We start from the raw sequence: 12,568 nt of genomic DNA, 5'->3' as shown, positions 1-12,568 counted from the left end.
CATAACATAACATAACATAACATAACATAACATAACATAACATAACATAACATAACATAACATAACATAACATAACATAACATAACATAACATAATATAATATAATATAATATAATATAAAGTAACTATTTAAGGAATAGAAATAAGTAAAGTAATAACCTTAAAATATTTTATAATTGACTTTAATTTTCAGTATGGAAGCTCATTCTTTTCATATACTTCCCTATGAGACTACTGATTTGGTCAGTAAGGGAAGCTGAAACCACTTAAATCAGAGCTTCTAGGAGCACTGGTCCTAAAAAAAACATTTTTGAGGTCGTAAGATGACACTAGCATTGGATGTATCCAGGGAATTAAATCACAGTGATGAGACTTTCCCAAGAGAAAGTAATTTAAGTGTTTTCCAGTGCTAGTTCATCTTGTTCATTACCAGTTTGTTGCACTAGGAAGTGCCAATGCTATAAGAGGGGCCTTGAGAGCTCCCTGACTCCATGACCAAGAACAGTACATCATCTGCATTTTGGCAACTGGTAGCACTGGATGCTTGCTGGCTTGCTCTCCAACCTGTTTATTTGACATTCTCAGGACGTACAGGCTTGCCTCTACGTTCCTGACTGGATCGTGGTGCCCTCTTCATATCTGACCTACACCAGCTGCCTGTCACTTCTGTGCCAAAGTGGTCTAGCCCACACACTTCTCTCTGTAGCACAGATATTCACTGTCTGATGTTGGAGAGAGTGTGGAAACTTGGCCAGCACCAATACAGGGACCAGAGGTAAGGTGTCTTGGGCCCCACTCCCAAGCCTAAATTTTCTTGTTTACAAGGATTGGGTGTTTCTCCAGAATGATGCACTCTCTGCTGCAAGTAAAGCAAACATGTTCTGATGTAAACCATTGCCTAAGTGTTAAACACTAAATGGAGCATGATAATAATAATTTATCTTGTCATCTAATTGAGTCCAATTATTGCTGAAAGTACCTTGCATGCCATTAAAAAACTACTTTCAAAATCCCTGTGTTTTCCCAGTAGGATTCATAGCCCTCAGTTGATTTTTTAAAGTCCTGGTTTAGAATATTCCTTTGAAGATATGAAATTTTCTTTCTCTTTTTTGTATTTAATGACCCACTTGTCCAATAAAATAAGAAAACTTTAATTTGCAAGTGAGGGCTTTGTGTTATAACTTCCTTCCATTAAAGAAAATGAATCAATTTCTGAGTGTTGCATATGAACTCAATTTTTTAAAAAATAAACAGGAAAAGCTCAGTAAAGAAAAAGTGCAGCTTTGAATTATCAGCTTATTTTATAAGTGAGAGAAAAAAATTAAGATTCCGTCAGAAGACGATATTATGTAGTAATACTGGGAAGTTTACATGACACAATGCCAGAAAACACAGATGGTGAGATTAGTAAAACCTGCTATAGAGTAAAATTGTTCAGAAGTTATTTTTCTAAGGAGAAGCTTGGAAGTGGTTAAAAGCAACATAATATTAGTAATTTCAAGGTGATAGTTTTTGACCCTAACACGTTGTTTTCTTCTGTACAGGCAAAGGAACATTTTATGCAGACAATATGTACCAGTTTTATGCAGCAGTTCACTGCTTCAGTGCTGAAATTGCACTCAAGAAGGCAAATGCAGAGAGAACCTGTACACTTTTGACAATTGGGTGACAGGCTGAGATTTGTGTCATGTGGGATTTGGCTGTTCCAAGGTGGAAGCCCAGAATATGAGAATACTTACAGCAGAGTACTCGTTGTAAGAGGACAATGCTTGGCTGACGCAACAGATGCATTAGAGCCATTTTTTTGCAAATAGCACACTGAAGAAATCTTGAGAAAATCTCTTGGCTAAGAAAAGAGGAATGTTAATACTCTTTTCCTTTCGCTGACACAATCCTTATGAAAAGCTGTTACACCAGTCCCCAAAAGGAACATGTGTACAGCCTGCACCTTATTAGAAGCAATGTGTTTCCCCAAATTGGCAGGGCTAATGAGAACATATAACAGCAAATTCATTTATGAAAACATTTAAGAGCAAGAGACAGGAAGAACAGGGAGTGTCGCTGCCAGTCTGCTATGATAAAGCCTGAGCTGGAAGAACTCTGTTTAATCTTTTTGAATCACTTCCAGAGCTGTGCTTGAGCGAGAAACAGATTTAGATGATGAATATTTTCAAAGTGAGTTAAGAAAAGACTGATGACAATCTGATACACTTTTACGTGTGGATTTATTGATAACATACTACTAATGGAATAAAAAAGTAGAAATAACTCCATTGTATGCAGTTCAGGATGATCTGTGTCTAATCACTAGGATATTTTTTGTCTTTACTGGTTGGTCTCATGCCTGAATCATTCTCTGCTGCAGATGTTTTTATGAATTTGAACAACAAATACCCTAGATTGAAGGGATCTCTCTGGGTTTCACTTTTCTTTGCAAATATGTATTAAATGTATTGCTAGGATTACTTCTGTTTCATTAATAGAGTCTACGATCAGAGGCTGCTATCCACAGATGCAAGAAAGGTTTGTGGAGTGATGAGCCAGCTCCATACATGCCCTTCAGTCTGTAAATAGAACAGAGATAGGTTTTGTAGGAGAAAACATTGGAAGACAGCCAGATGGCAAAGAGGTCTCAGTTCAGACTTTTCCAGCATTTAGGGTAATATAAGGGTATAAGATTTTGGAGGGCAACTTACCTTCTCTGCCATCTCCTGTCAATGCCATAGGCTGGGGAGAGCACTACTTAACAAAATGTAATATCTACATCGGTGTCTACTACTAAATAATATTTTTTATGTAAAACTATATACAAGGTTTACCACGAAAGAAAGAGGAATTAATAGATGCAGCTAAAATCTAAAGCAGCAATTTGCCTTTTGACATTGCAGCCTGGCCAGATCTTCAAAATAAGCTTGTGCAAAAGTTAACACCATCCTGGTTATTAATAATTTGTTATAACAGAGTTATAACAGTCATAACACAGATAAGAATGAAATTATGTCAGAAACAGGCAGGAAGGAGGAAATAGTAAAATGGAGGCTTTATAAAATTCCTGTCTGGTGGGGTTTTGTTTGGTGTTGTTGTTTTGTGGGGTTTTTTTGGATATTTTTTTTGTTTGTTTTGTTTTTTGTTTAGTTCATTGGTTGGTTGGGGTTTTGTATTTTCAGGATTAAAAAAAAAGTTACTTTTTATTTGGGTTTTGGGAATATTGCTTAAGAATGTTTTTTCTTTACTTACTGCGTAAGTTTCTTCTCAAAAGAATGCTGAAACTATAAAAATGCAAATAATAAAAATAAAATTTTTATGTGAGTTATTAAAAAGTAAAAAAACTACTAAAGCTGGTCATTGAGTCACTATACTTGTCTGACTGAACCAACTTGATAGAATTATAAAAAGTTTGATGCTTCTGTTGAGATATTCACCAGAGTAATTGCTCATAGCATTTGAAGCAGAGACTTGTTGTGAGGAATTCTTAAAAATAAAACCCACATCAGCCCAGCTGCTTATGCTGCAAATCTGAGGTATGTTCTGGGGGTGAAATATGCAGTCTTCCTATATAGATTTTGCTGTGCTCTTTTTACCTTTGCAGGAAATGTGTGACAAGTACCTGGTTCACACCCAGGGGCAGCTAGTGCTGCTCTTTGGACTGCTTGGTGCCTGCACTCCTGAGCTCCAGCCCCTCAGGAAAAGAGAAGGGGACAGGGAGTAATCCTTTGTTGTACCCGGGAAAAGCAGGACGACAACGATGGCCAAAGGGTTTAACTCTGTGACAGTGAAGAGCATTGGTGTCTGGGCTGGGACAAACCTTGCAAGGATGGAATAGAAATGCTAACCCGGCACCAGCAGGCACTGTCACCTTGAGCAGAAGAAAGGGTTGGACTGACACCTGAGAAGTCCAGGCAAGAGCCACTGACCACCAGGAGCATGGATGGGATGTAGGAACACAGATAAAATATAGAGATAATCCTGATCAGATACTAGCTTTCCCACCAATGACCATACAAGATCCGCTGGGAAAAGATCTGGGATAAAAAGGAAAGATGCTCAAAATTACATCTTCTAGAGGAAAGGATGACAAGAGGAAGAAGGAAGTCAACTGCATGATTGTTTTCTAGAGATGTGCCCCTATTTGGCAGACATATTGTCCTTGGCCCCCAAGGCACTTTCTTTTCAGAATGGATGCTACCATGACTGATAGGAAATTTAAAACAACTTAAACAGTGAAACAGTACCGTATTCTCCAATCCTATCTTTTATGAAAAAAGCCTCAGCCATAAAAGCACAGAATTTATGTGCGTAAAGATATGAAAAAGAGGAAGAAAAAGAAGGATGACAAGGAAAATGAAGAATACTATGGATAGTGGCAGAAGTCTTGCAGATAAAAGCACCAACTAAAGTGATGGATATAGTTCATTGAAAAATTTGAGTGTGGCTGAAGAGAAATTACTGCAATGTTTTTATACTGGTGCAAGCTTACACAACATGCTGCAAGCACAACCACTTCCAGTGCAAGAGGTGGAATAACAGAAATAACAGAAATGGACTTCACTAGTAGTCAAGCTTGCAGTATTTAAAGGGGTGCTCATCCTGAAGAAGAATTAAATAAATAATTTTGAAGGCTGGATAAGACAGTGGCCTATAAAGTTCTAGATATTATACTCTCAGATTTATGCCCTCCATGACACCATTTCTTATAATTTCTTATATCTTTAGGATTGCTTACCAAAATTAAAACCAAGGTTACAAAAGACTTTACAAAAGTAAATATAGCTAGGTATAAGTACCTTCTGAGCGAGACCAGCTATCTAAGGAGAGTGTTGATACAAGGAAAAATAAATCTGGTCTGGCAAAAAGTAAGCAGAGACTGGAATTCAGAGGAGCATTTCTGTCAGAGCTGAGAGGTCTGGGAAAAAGATTCAGATGTATAACGGGGTAATAAAATGCTGTTTTGACCAATAATGTGAAATTCCACATAGCCTTAAAAATACACAACTTGCCATATGGTCATGCAAAGTTTGGGTGTGGCTTTTTATAAATTGTTTAGTTTCTTTTACTATATTTCAGGTACTAACAATGAAACTGTTGCAACATAGAAAGTGGCAGAAGCATCAAATACCTGGTACAGCTAAATCACCTGTCTTCAGAGAAAGAGACAGACAAGCTATAATAAGATGCTTCCCTACCAGAAAAAAAAAATCACCTACTAAAGAGTGGTTTGGGAAAGAGACCAAGCTAATACCACAGGCAGGTAACAATAGATGAAAAACCTGCTGTGAAGTATTTCATTTTTATTATTCCTTAACAATTTACAGAAGAAATGTCACATAATAGAAGTTTGGCTCTCTTTTGGGAACCATAAATAAAATAGAACTGTAATCAAAGGACAGAAGAAAAAAGACTTAGCAGATATTTAATTCTTATTTATGCTTACTTCGAGAAATTATTGCTTGAATGTAAATGTGGAAGGTTTCAGCATGCAATAATTCAAACTCTTATATGTTCTCCTGCTGCACCCTGCCTGCTAAGCATTTCCAAAGCCTGAACTGGCTGATTTAATTTACAGCTTTCTACCCAGTGATTAGAGAAATGTTTGAAAAGGTCTTCAGTAAAAAAAATGGTGAGCTATCCCTAGGATTTGTTACTGTAGACTGTTCATCTGTGATCAATACTCTGAAGCTGTCTGGGTCTCCTCCACAGAGAACCTGCATTTCAGGGGAACTGCCAGAGAGAGGGTTTCATGCAGGCACACAGATGGTTCATTTTCTTCATGCTGGGTGCAGAGATTTTCCAAGTGTAAGAAAAATTAGGAAAAAAGTAGTGTTTCTAGATGAATTGTTAGTAAAAAATAAAATATTAACCACCAAATTGTATCAAATATGATTTAAACTTAAATAATAAATCTGTCCACTTTATTGATATCCACTGTCAGAAGTAGACCCAGAAGCAATAAATATACTGAGGAAATGACAAGCTTTGCACGGATAAACTGTGAAAACCCTGCTGGATTACCCTTGATTTATCTCTAAATTTAGTTTGAATCTTGTAGGTTGCATAGATGACTGGACTGTAAACTGCCTCCAGGGTGTTCCCTTATACTTTTTACAAAGAGCAAAGAAAGGCAGGGCTAGGGAAAGAACTGAAGCCTGAGGGATCTGCTTTCCTCCCTGATCTCAAGACCCAGCATACCCAGCATTGCCCCAGACTGAAAATAAAGTGGTCTCTGGATCAGCTGCCAGCTGAAAGCTTCATGAACAGACTTCCATTTCAATCCACACCCAACCCAACACACCCTTTACAGCAGGAGAGCTGTCAGATGCATTGCATCTGCTGGCATGAGTCTGCCATAAAATAAAATAAAAATTACCTTTTTTGTCTGCAAAGCCAGACATTCCTCATGTCTACCAGTGTCCTGGCCCTTTGTACAAGCATTAGGAGGGCATGTGAACTCTGTGGGACAGGAAGCTAGGAATGGGCATTTAATTTTAATTCTGATGCCAGGGAGTAGTGCTCTTTGTTTAAAAGTGGTAAGCCCTATATTTCTCCTTACCTATTACTACTCATCCTTGTGGCTGTAGCAAGACACAAGCAAAATTTCTTTTCTAAAGCCATAACAAACAGGCACATTGGCTTAAGTTCCTTCTCACCTAAGAAACATATTGCTATGCTTGTGTATTTCATACCTTATAGTGGTCAGCTCCTAGACAATGACTCCTCAGATGGATCTGGCAACTCACTTCAGATGGTTGTGCTGAGAAAAGTCCTTTTTCAGTTTTACTTCAAGATCTCTTCCTGGTGTTACTAGTCTATTCTGGTCAGTGTCTTTGCAATTCCTTCAAGGCAGGTGAATAAATGTGAGAAAAAGAGAATGTGGCTTTGGGGTGATTATATTTGCTGGGCATCTGGCAGCCTGGACCAAAGAGGCATTGTGACACTTGTAATCAAGAGAGGAGGTTGAGCAGCCCAAAATAAGCCTTGTTTTAAAATGCAGAATAAGCCAGCATCTTCTGTGTTCAGCAACACAGGTACAACATACAGGTGAATGTCAGCTTTGCCACCATTCACTGTGATTGTGTCTTGCCCCATCCTGTGAATTCAGAATATGTTGTACAGCCACTAGTTCTTCCCTCTTTTCTCAGTCCTTACTACACTGTCTTGATTCCAGTTCATGCATCCATGTCATATAATCAATCCTTGGAGGTTAATGTCATGAAGAAACTGCTAGGTGACATCCTTCTCCTAAGGCCATGTTTTACCTCTGAACTCACAGATGGTGAATACCATGGTCAGGTTTAGAAAACAGTTTATATTGGTTTAATTTAGATTTTGTAATGACACTGTTACCATACCTCAAAAGTTGAAACTTTTGCAGAATAAGACATGGAAAGAATAAGATTTGCAGCATCTAGGGAACTTTGCTACATGCATTGTAGTAGCTCTTTACTTCACATGGAAATGCATATGTTCTTTTGGAATAGAGCAATAATTATGTTTCTCCACAGAGCCACAGGCACTACTATGACCTGTTTCACACCAAGAGAGTACAAAATGCTCTCTTTTCAATGGCCACTGAACTGCTCCCACACCACTGATTCAGAACTCAAGAACACTGCAGTGATAGCAATGATTAACAACTATGAGGAGAGTTCCTTCAGCTCATACTAGGGAAGGACATAAATTCCTTCAAATGATCCAGATTCAGATAAACAGTGTAAGCACAGGCAGGCAAAGCAATGCTGTGCAGGAGTTTATAAATCATAAAATTGATTCCATAAAATCTTGGTACTGAGTACTTAAAAGATTAATCTGCACATATGAATTTACTGGAAGGTAATATGGGCATCTGAATAAATAACCTATCTGCATCCCATTCCATCCTTTCACTGGTAAAGTCACTATTTTCTGCACACAGAACTGCAATATAGTATAAACACACTAATGGGCCATACCAGAATATGTGTGAGTGAAGGAGGATGCCCTGAAGTGCACAGAGTGAACCACTTAAGCAATTGTAAATGGAAGGGGCAATGCCTTTTCCCTGGAAAGGCAGCTGGCTCATTTTTGTCTTTTATGACAATTAGTTTTGTCTTTTCTTTGTTCACACAGAAGCTAAGGCTGTTCTGAGAGGGCAGGTTTCATTCCTTGTAGATGTGTGGCCTGAACACGAAACAGCTGGTAAGATCTGATTGGTTTATGTCCTTAGGGTATCTTCAGTATACTGAAAGAGTCCCTTTTAAAAAAAGCACAAAAACCCAACCAACCAACCAAAGATGCATCATCACTGAAGCCATGCAGAACAGACAGCGTTCTTCAAAATTTCTTGCCCTTTTCCTTCCTCTTATAAAGTCTCTTCAAATAAACCATTTCCCATCCTACTGCCCAAGCAGAAAAGGCAGAAAGGCATAGCTAAAATACTAATAACAGAAAATCTTCACTGCTCAGTCAGAATATAGGGACTCAGTATTGCAGGATTGCACATACAGAACATGTATGATAATGTTTGTTACTCTGGACATGAATGAAGGACAAATAATCCTAATATTTTTAATTTTACTGGTGGTGTCACAGGGAGCAGTTCTGGGACTCATGAATCAACACTCGCTGCAGTTTTACTGAGAAGGCAGAACAAGAAAACAAAGAAGAACATAGATTACAGCTCTTCTGTTAACTTTGACCACTGGTTGTTGGTTACTTCAATTTCCATATGCATCTCTACAGCAGATATTAATATTGCTAATTGCTTGAAGAAAAGTAGTACTAAATAGTTAGACATGCAACATACAAATTGATCCTGATGTGTAAATCTCTAAGAGTAACTTTTGTGCTTTAACATTTCCCCATTTTGGTGTTAGTTTTCAAAACAGACCACAATTTAATTATATCCATAAGTTATTCTCTACAATCATCAGAGAATTTAATTTTGAAACTTCTGCATAGTTTGTGTCCCACATACACATAAAATAGTACATTCTTATATATGAAGAGAAGGTAAATTCTTTGGAATGGTTTTAACTTTCAGTACACTAAAATAAAACAAACCCCACAAAAATCAGAAAACCCAAACCAACCAACCAACCAACCAACCAACAAAAAATACAGGCAGAACAAAAAAAGGAGATATTTCCAAATGACTTTGTACAAGTCCAAGTACCTTTAATGTTACTCTTGGTCCTTCTCAAAATTAGGGACCCATTATCTAATAATTTTCTTCCTATATATAAAATGACACTTTTCCTTGGAGGAACCCAGGTTATCTCCTGGTTTCGAATGTCCTTCATTCATCACATAATCACAGAAGATCTGAGGTTAGAAGAGACCTCCAGAGGTGATTTGGTGTCCAGTTTGCTTGCTCAATCAGGGCCACTCAGAGACAGTTACCCAGGTTTGGAATATTTCCAAGAATGGAGACTCAGCCACCTCCTCAGAAAACCTGTGCCAGCACTAGGTCATCCCCAGCAGTAAGTTTGCTTACTGTCAGAGGTAATCTCTGTTTGTGCCCACAGCCACTGGTTCTGTCATTGGGCAGCACCAGACAGAGCTTGGATCCATCATCTTTGCACCATCCCTTCGAATGCTTGTATACAATAACAAAATTCCCCTGAGCTGCTTTCCTTCCTCCAGGCTGAGCAATCCCAGGTCTCTCAGCCCTTCCTCGCAGGAGAGGTGCTCCAGTCTTTGGTGCATTCTTCAATCAAGGCTTTCAGCCTGAAAACTCAAGTCTTTCAGGCTGATCATGTAAGAAGCAAATGGTTCTCTTGGGATGAGTATGGAAGATGAAAAGAGGTTCATACTGGAAAGGTACTGGCTGTGTTGGGAACCAAACTAAACCACCTCAATAACTCTGCAAGCTTTGTGCATGCTGACATTATATCTGACATCGAAATGGTGGAATTTACTATGGTTTACCATGATGGAAGAATCAGGTAATTTCCAAAGAACTGTGGTATTAATGATCCGTTATCAGGAATATTTTCTTCCTAAAATCTGGGACAAAAATAATGGGTTACTACAAAGCTAGGGTTTCTAAATGGTTTTGTTCTGGGGAGATAAACATCAATTAGTGAACAAGAGAGCAGACAGAAGTCTGGACCATGGTGCAAAAATGATATTACCCTGGTGTGCAGTGTTGTTAGCTCTGGTAACTGCCCAGGAATGAAGAATGAAATCCTATTTATTTACATTTGTTTTCTGCTTGAGAGACAGCCCAAGAAGTAAAATAAAATGAGAGCCTACTCAAATACCTGCTATGTTTCCCCTTAAATTGAATTTCTCATTTTATCAGGAAGCAATACTTGCACTGATGTTAGACAGGCAGCTAAAAGGTCAGCAAGTTCCCTTGGTTGCCTTTTGTCAAGGGTTTTTGACTTGTCTGTGAATAAAGATCTCCCAGGAGGAAGGCAGACCTGGATTTCCTGTCATCTTGAAGACAGCAATGAATTTGAAAATGTTACAAAAAGCATAAGGGACTTGAAGCACACCTTCAAATGCACTGCTGATGCCAATAGCTTCCCATGTAAACATGCACACAGAGTTGTTTTGGATTTGTTCTGTCAACTTTTTGTTGTGAAACAAATTGTTATACAGCTCCTTACCTTGAATACTGAATGAATGGGATGGTTTTCCATTACTGCACTAAGCCTAATCGGGGCTGCAGTCTCTTTGGGTTAGCTGTGGTGCTGGCACACTCCTAACCGAGGTGGCTGAACCAGCTTTCTTCTTCCGTCATGCTCTCCTGTGACTTGCATGGGTGTCTCAGCCCATCCTGCTCACTTACAGCTCTTGATACTCTAAAAGTGCTAAGGGTTGAGAAAGTCTGAACAGGTATCTGGGCAGAAAGAAAATGCTTTCTCACTCATGAGGAGCATTAATCATTACAGAGAAAACATAGGTTGCTCTCCAATGGTCAGAGCTAGAGCTACTGTTTTTTTATCAGGTATGAGGACAGAATCCCTGTTCTTGCAGTATTAATAGGTGTCAGTTTCTCAGAATGTACTTACTAAAGCCTCTATCACTAGTTGTTAAAGCCTCTATCACTATTTTCTGTCCACTTAACTTATATAGTGAAACACAGTAATGTCTGCAAACAATATATTTTAACTGCACACATATTGCATATGGGAAAAAAAGACTCCATAGGGTAAATGATCCTGTATTTTTATGTCCAGAGACCCAGTTTGTTTTCCAGCGTTACATCTTGCAACTAACAGAGTTGAAAACTGTTTACTTAGTTCACAAATTCTGTGTGATACTAAATTTACAAGTAAGAAAATTAAAGCCCTTTGTGATCAGAAAGAGGATTTCTTTCATCCAGTGTTCCCAGGATGCTCAGGAAGTTGCTGCATAGCGACTGCTGGTAAAATTTTCACTCTGTACTCACCTAACTGCTTACAGATAAATTCTTACCAAAAACAAATTAGTGCTTTGACGTAATTGCCATCTTCCTGAGTTACTGATATATCCATTATAAGTTGCTATGAAAAGAAAAACAAGTAGAAATTAGAGGGTTGTCCATTCTTATAAATTATTCACTTCTTGTATATTAGAGAATCCTATTTAATTTTTTTTCCTTTGGAAAACTGAGTTTCAGGATAGAATCACAGGAAAAATAGGCTACTCCTTTTGCATAGCTTGGAAGATTTATAGAAGAAAGAAAACTCTAATTTAGACAGGAATTGTGAAAGTTTATCTTAGCTGAGAATCTAATTATTAACATTATAAAAACTGTTAAATATAATGGAGAACTTGTTTTCTTTAACATTGCTATTCATTTAGAGTAACTTCTAAAGTTGCTTGTTATTCTTCTAAAGAATAACCAAAAAATATGAAGGCTTGCCCCTTACTTTTTTATATTTTATAAACACATAGCTGCATAGAGAAATGCATATTAAAGCAAATGTTTTTCACAAAATCCTTAATGGATTTACCAAAACTCTAGATCAAGGATGTACGAGGTACTTCCATAATTTTATGAATAAATATTTATTTTATAAGGGGCAAGCCTGAGTCTTCTGGAATTCATGTTCCAGAAAACCTTCTTCTACCCCACAGATTGCATACAATGTAAGATTATTTTACTACAGATAGAAATGGTTGTAGATATTTAACTACAGATATTTACCTTGTCCTTGTCTACAGTTAAGGCCTTTTTATATCTGGAGCTTACTTGGCAGTCAGATACAGTCCTAAATGTACACATAGTTTGGTACAAAAAGAAATATAGCAGCAGATATTCAGACCAAGTAATTTTAGCTCCTCCAGCTTTCTGATTATTTTCTAAAGTTAAATGTTGCTTTAAAGGATGTTCACTTAGTGCTCTTAGATTTGTGTTGTCAGATAAGTTACATAGGACTCTAATTCACTCTAAAAATTATATCCTACACTTATTTTTGGTTATAAACAAAATGCAAAGCTCAACACATGTTAATGAGGCTCCCATAAGAGGAAAAAAAAAAACAAAACAAAAACAAGCAAAACTATGTAAAAGCCACAGAAGTAATTTGGTTTAATTAAATGAGGCCTAACATTTTTATTTCCCTGATGGATGCATTAACTGAATCAATAGGAATCTAAA

The sequence above is a fragment of the Parus major genome, chromosome Z (assembly GCF_001522545.3).
Source record: "Parus major isolate Abel chromosome Z, Parus_major1.1, whole genome shotgun sequence".
NCBI classification, from domain to species: Eukaryota; Metazoa; Chordata; class Aves; order Passeriformes; family Paridae; genus Parus; species Parus major.
The sequence above is the reverse complement of the archived record's forward strand: the minus strand, read 5'-3'. Positions refer to the sequence as shown.